We start from the raw sequence: 6,325 nt of genomic DNA, 5'->3' as shown, positions 1-6,325 counted from the left end.
TTGGAATCTAGATAGAAAATAACTTGGTGTTTGGTGCCTTACTTCCAATAATCCTATATTCCACTTATTATTATACTCCACCAATTATGGTGTCATGTGGGTATATTTTTTCATTTTAAACTTTGTTTCTAAAATAATAATAATAATAATAATAATAATAATAATAATAATAATAATAAGTAAGCAGTATTTGTCACATGCGAAAAGCAGGCCACTCGTAGAACTTCCGCCAATGTCAATTAACAAAGACAAGAAAATCGGAATGTCATTGATTTTGGATGTAATTAAAAACAGTATCCGAAAGAGGCACTATAAGTTCTTAGATTTCACCCTTCTGCAATATAACCAGGCAGTCAAGCACAACATTCTTCTCAACCTTAAAAACTCAGCAAATGCTCTTTTATTTACTTCAAGTTTTTCTGGCAGAAACAATTTGGTCCCTAACTATGGTCACCACCAGGTAGAAAGCATTGAAAATCAAGTAAATTGTGATCAAATTGGATAAAAGGAAATGTAAAGAAAAACCGCAATGCCTGAAATTAACATCCAATGCCAGCTCACAATTCGCCATCTTCTTCAATTGTCTTGTAGGCACCAAAGGTCTCATGAACAAATACACCAGTACCCTTAATTAGCCTCTCCTGCATCAATAAATACCAAACTATGGTCATTTTAACTGAAAGTGAAGCCTTGTTTATTGTTTGTAAACTATTCATTAATTCTTTTGTACCTAATTTTCAAGAACAATGAAAATGGTTGGCTAAATGATCCATACATCCATTTACACATCACATTTTGATCAAAGCATTTACTAAAGGATGGAATAACATAAGATTTAACTCCAGCATTGCAAAAACCAATGGCAGGAAGTTGTGTGCCATTTTAAACTCATAGTGATGTTGAAAAAAGTCAAAAACAAGATCCAAATGAATATCTATAAGAATAGGGTACTTGCCTGCTCAATTCCAGAAAGCTTTGCAAACAAATCTTCAGGTATAGACCAGTCTAAAACATCAAAATTTTCATTGATCCTTGCAGTACGCTGTGACCCATTTGCAGCCCCCAACGAAGAGCCACATGTGCAGAAGTTTACCCCAATTTCTCTGCAACTGTAAGGAGAATTGGACTCTTAAGGACCTCGCTCTTGATAAATCCCATACCAGGGGAACCCAATGGTGAATAACCCTGCAAGACAAAAAATTCATCATCAAGTAAACTGTGAAGGTTGTTCAGAAATCACATAAAATGAAAACAGATATGTTCTGTTTCTGTTGCTCCATGCCTCCATAATCTATTCTGCATAATTCACTAGCAAAGATCCTGGATCCTGAATTCCTTTTCTCTTCAAGGCTTCAAGCACAAAACATTATTCACCACTTTATATCTGCATACTTACAGACAAGTGAACTCCTTTAGATTTACAAAATGCTTGTAGTTTTGGCTGCTGCCAAACGGGGTGGCACTCCACTTGGTTAACAGCCGGAGGCACACGTGCTATCTCCAACAGATCCCCAAGTTTCTTTGAAGAGAAATTTCTTACTCCAATTGGTCGAGCCTTGCCAGAATCATAGAGTGCCTCCATTGCTTTCCATGTACTGGGTATGTCAGGTTGAGTAAGATTTTCAGGTTTGAAGCCAACAGATCCCTTTTTCAAGCTAACTGGCCAGTGGATCTTTAGAAGAAATTAGCGCTCTTAGTAACGAAATATATGAGCGAAGTCCGTAAAAGTTTATTTAAATTTTGGCACTCTTAAGTGTGGTATACATACTAGATACAGATCAGTCCTGCAAGGTTTTATCTAATGCCTTTGGTACGTCTTTTGGCATGTGATCAGTACACCTGCAGATAGTTATAGTTGCAATTAGATAACAAGAACAGCCAATAAAAAATGCAGCTTATTATTATTATTATTATTATTGATAATTATATAATTGGGGGAGGGGGGTTTTGATTCTTTTGAACCCTTGATGGCTGGACGTCTCTGTTGGAAACATCAAGAGATGCTAGTTGAGTTATTAGGCTCTTGCACCTTATTTAAAGTTTCATTAAAGAAAGCTTAGTACAGTTTGCAGTCAAATAATTTTTAGAACAAACCGTTTGGAGGTGATCCGTAAGTCCTCACGCTTGACTAGACCATCATCAAACAGCTTCTTTAAAGCTGATCCAATCTACATCCACCAGAAGTTAGGTCATAACATGATTCAGACTTCTTAGACAAAAGATTAACACTGGTAACGCCTAAAGAACAGTTCTTAAGATGTATGTAAATATTCACTGGAAGCACATAGATGAAAACATGAATAAAATAGAGAATAATTATCAGGTTTTTGCATAAAAATTGCTAAGGAGACAGTCTCATAGCCAATTTTTATACTTAAGGACCATATGGCCTTTCATCAGTTTATCCCACTTATATGGTGGATTTTTCCTGAGATTATGTTATTTCTTGTTCATGATCTTATTAGGAAACTAATAAGGAGAACATATCAACAGATGCACATCCTACTTTTTGTTCCTGTATTAGCTACCAAACTTTTGCACTATCACAATCACTTAGATGGGAAATGCTAGTAGCACTAAAATCTGAATCGACAAGCTCCCTACACAGTCTAAATCAAAAAAATTATTTATATTTAACATGATTTAATAAATTGCTCACAACTAAATCCTAACATTGCCCCACATTTGGTTGACTTAGAAAATATCAGGAGTGAGCTATGCCATGAAGATGAAAGAGACGACTATCAACCATTTCTAAATTATTCTAAGGAATATGGTTACTTCTGCTAGCTTTTAGCAATTTCTTAGCAAATCAATCAGTAAGCTTCACAGACCAAACAGTGACATGAAACGTGAAATGCACTATATAACACCCCTGCAACTTGGGGACAGCTAGTTTTTCTTTCATAAATATGTAAAAATTTCAATTCTAATAATACTTTTTAACCATTGTCAAACTTTGTTCAGAAACATTTTTAGGAAAAAAAAAAAAAACATTGAGGCGGTGTTTGGTACGGGAGAATCCACATTACTCCTAGCATCTAGATTTCTGGGAATGTGATGCCTTGCAATCTGGATGCCTAGGAATGTAACTATTCCTATATTTGGTTTAACTGGGAATCTAATTAGATTCTTAGGAATGTGAGATTATAATGTTTGGTTTATTCTATGGAATCTTAACTGAATTATTTATTTTTCTCATTCTATCCTTAGATTTGTAAATCTAATATAAGTTTTTTTCTTTTTTTTTAATCTTCCCCTAAGTAAATAATGAAAAACAAAATATAAACTATAAATTGTAACAAATTCATTAAAATTATAGTCTAAAAGAAGAAAAGATGAATATATCAATAGAGTTGTTTATCCTATTTATATTATTTTGGCGGGAAGAGATAATGTTGTTTTGGTGGGAAGAGATAAAGACAAAGGAAAAAATATTAATAATTTGTTTTATATTTTATCTCAATTGCTTAAATGATAAGGAAAAAGAATTAGTTAAAATTGTCAATTTATAAAAAATAAAATTTTCTTTAAGCTTAGGAATGTGAATATCCACATATTTTAAAGGGAATTCACATTTTTACTGAAAGAGAGTTAAATGGGGAATCCAAATTCCCCTAGCATCTGATTCCTTAGTATGATTTGCAACAAAATATGAGAATTTTTAAACATTCCTGAGAATTCTAAAATATTACCCCGTATCAAACGCCACATGAGAGTAGATTTGACCTAAGTTTAATGACTTAACAAAATGTCATGATTTGAAATGCAACTAAAATGATATACAAGATCTGATGTTATGCAAAATTACCTCTTTCTCATTGCCGTAAACTGGAGCACAATCAAATTGCCTATATCCAACCTGCATTAAAATGTTAAAATCTGTAAGGTAACTGCCCATTAACAATATATAATCCGCAGGTAAGCTACAAAACTCAAAACTAAAAAACAATTCCCCCGCTCCCCCTCCTCCTCTTATTAATAATATAAAAGAAGTTAAATAAAGTTGAAAAAAAAAGAAAAAAAAAGAGAAAGATACCATATTGTTTTGAGTTAAGACAATAACCATGTAGTACATTTCCCAACTTTGGCTTGTTTTCATTTTGGTCCTTAAAATTCAATTATGTTCATTTCATCCCTAAACTTATAGTGTTCAATTTCATCCGTCTGTTCACTTTCATTAACTATGCAACTTGTTAGGTCCATATTTCATATGACTGGCCAACCATGAACAAAAAGTTAAGTCTTGAATGTTTTTAGAGTGCTTTTCAAGTTCAAGAGTACTCATGCCTAGAACAACTCAAGAAGAATGAGCTTTCTGTAATCTCGACACATAGCTTGACACCTATCGATCAATCGAGAATTGCAGATCCTGATTCTCAACCGGGCCATTAAATTGTGTAAACTCTAGAATATCAAGCCCTATTCCCTAGAGTTTTAAAATAATGATTATGGACAACTAAAATAAGTTTGGAGAGCTACGTTGTTGTACACCTACGGTTTTGTGACTGAGTTCTCATTCACCATCATTTTGATCATGTTGTTTGTGTGAAGTGATTAACCAAAGCTGAACATGCTAATCATAATTGGTTAATTAATTGATTGACATAAAATTGGTTAAGAGATTGCAAAGGGGTCTACATTTCCAACACTAACTTAAGGCCCCAAAATGAAATAGGATTTTTTTTTTTTTTTTTTTTTAACTCCCATCTCAAATACAGTTTACAATTATAACATATTTTGTAAAAAATTAATTTTAGTCTAACTGTTTTTTTCTTTTTTACTAAACTAGTGTTATCATTTTTCTGAATTAATTTTGCTTTAAATATTGTTTTTTTTTTTTTAATTCACTCACTGAACTAAAAATTAAAATACTGACTTTGATCATGATATGCAATGCATGTAGCAGCAACACCAATTATCAAAACCATCATTTTTTTTTATCATCCAACGTTGTATTCACGCAACACAGCAAGACACACATGTACGAGAGCAGTATTACCAATTATGACAATTTTTTTTTTTAGTGTAGAAAAAAATTAAAAGAAAAATTCAACCATATAGAAGCAAGCATACCTTAATGCAGGGGCAGCCCAACATAATTTGGGGCCTAAGGCGGAAAATTTATGTGGGGCCTTTAATATGTAAATATTAATTAAACAAAATTAGTTAATACTAATCAAATTAAGGTTAATTTGATACATTAAATATATAAATAATACCAACTAGACTAATGTTAATTTCATATAGAGAATTAAATATTATAGTTGAACTATAAATATTAATAAAAAGAAATTAAAATATATTGCGATTGAAAAAAATACTTTATTTTGGATATAAGACGATGCATAGTTAAATAAAATTGTAATCTAATTTTTAATTTTATATTTTGATTTTAAGAGAAAGAGATAGATATTATTTAGTGTGTGGCTTTGTAGGATTTTAGGGTTTCAATTGAGTTAAGATTCTATTGGTCTCGTATTTTGAGAGTCTTGATAGAATTGAAAAAAAAGAAAAATACGCTAATTAAAAGCACTATAAAATGTTCAAAATATAATGTGACTTTGTCTCTCATTGATGAACTTCATCAATTTAACTAATGAATGTTTATATCACTTTTTTGTGATTAATAACATGGCAATTTGTAAACCAATAGTAAAATTTGTAGTATTCTTAACATCACAAATAAAAAAATGTACAACATTTAGAAAATATATCTATAATTTTATAAAAATTTTAGCTTTTAACTATGGAAAGTGGGGCCTTTATTCTTAAGAAACATTTTGTTTTTTGGTGAACTTCATCAATTTAACTAATGAATGTTTATATCACTTTTTTGTGATTAATAACATGGCAATTTGTAAATCAATAGTAAAATTTGTAGTATTCTTAACATCACAAATAAAAAAATGTACAACATTTAGAAAATATATCTATAATTTTATAAAAATTTTAGCTTTTAACTATGGAAAGTGGGGCCTTTATTCTTAAGAAACATTTTGTTTTTTGGTGGGCCTTAAGCCTAGGCCTAACTTGCCTAGGCCTTGGGCCGGCCCTGCCTTAATGGCGGTAGTGATGGCATTGCCTACTTCACCAGGGCCGGCCTGCAATGTCCCTAACCCAACCGAAGGCATTTTGGCCCCTGTGTTTAACTCAAAGAATCGAATTTCCTTTGCCATTTTCTCACAAAATTCACTCTTAACTCTAGCTCGCTCTGCTGCAATTTATAGTCAAAGCCAAGCAAAAATAACCAAGAGCCCATTTGGAAATGAAGAATAATAAAATATACGAGATGGGCAAGTGAGGTACGGGAGGGAACAATGAA

At 32.1% G+C, this 6,325-nt stretch overlaps 1 pseudogene; it reads right to left on the bottom strand.

The window, feature by feature from the left end:
- Positions 1-557: 557 nt before the first annotated feature.
- On the bottom strand, positions 558-6,179 carry LOC142611235 (NADPH-dependent aldo-keto reductase, chloroplastic-like; annotated as a pseudogene).
- Positions 6,180-6,325: the final 146 nt, after the last annotated feature.

This window comes from Castanea sativa, chromosome 9, assembly GCF_040712315.1.
Source record: "Castanea sativa cultivar Marrone di Chiusa Pesio chromosome 9, ASM4071231v1".
Lineage (NCBI taxonomy): Eukaryota > Viridiplantae > Streptophyta > Magnoliopsida > Fagales > Fagaceae > Castanea > Castanea sativa.
Note: the sequence above shows the minus strand (reverse complement) of the source record. Positions and strands in the feature narration are given on the sequence as shown.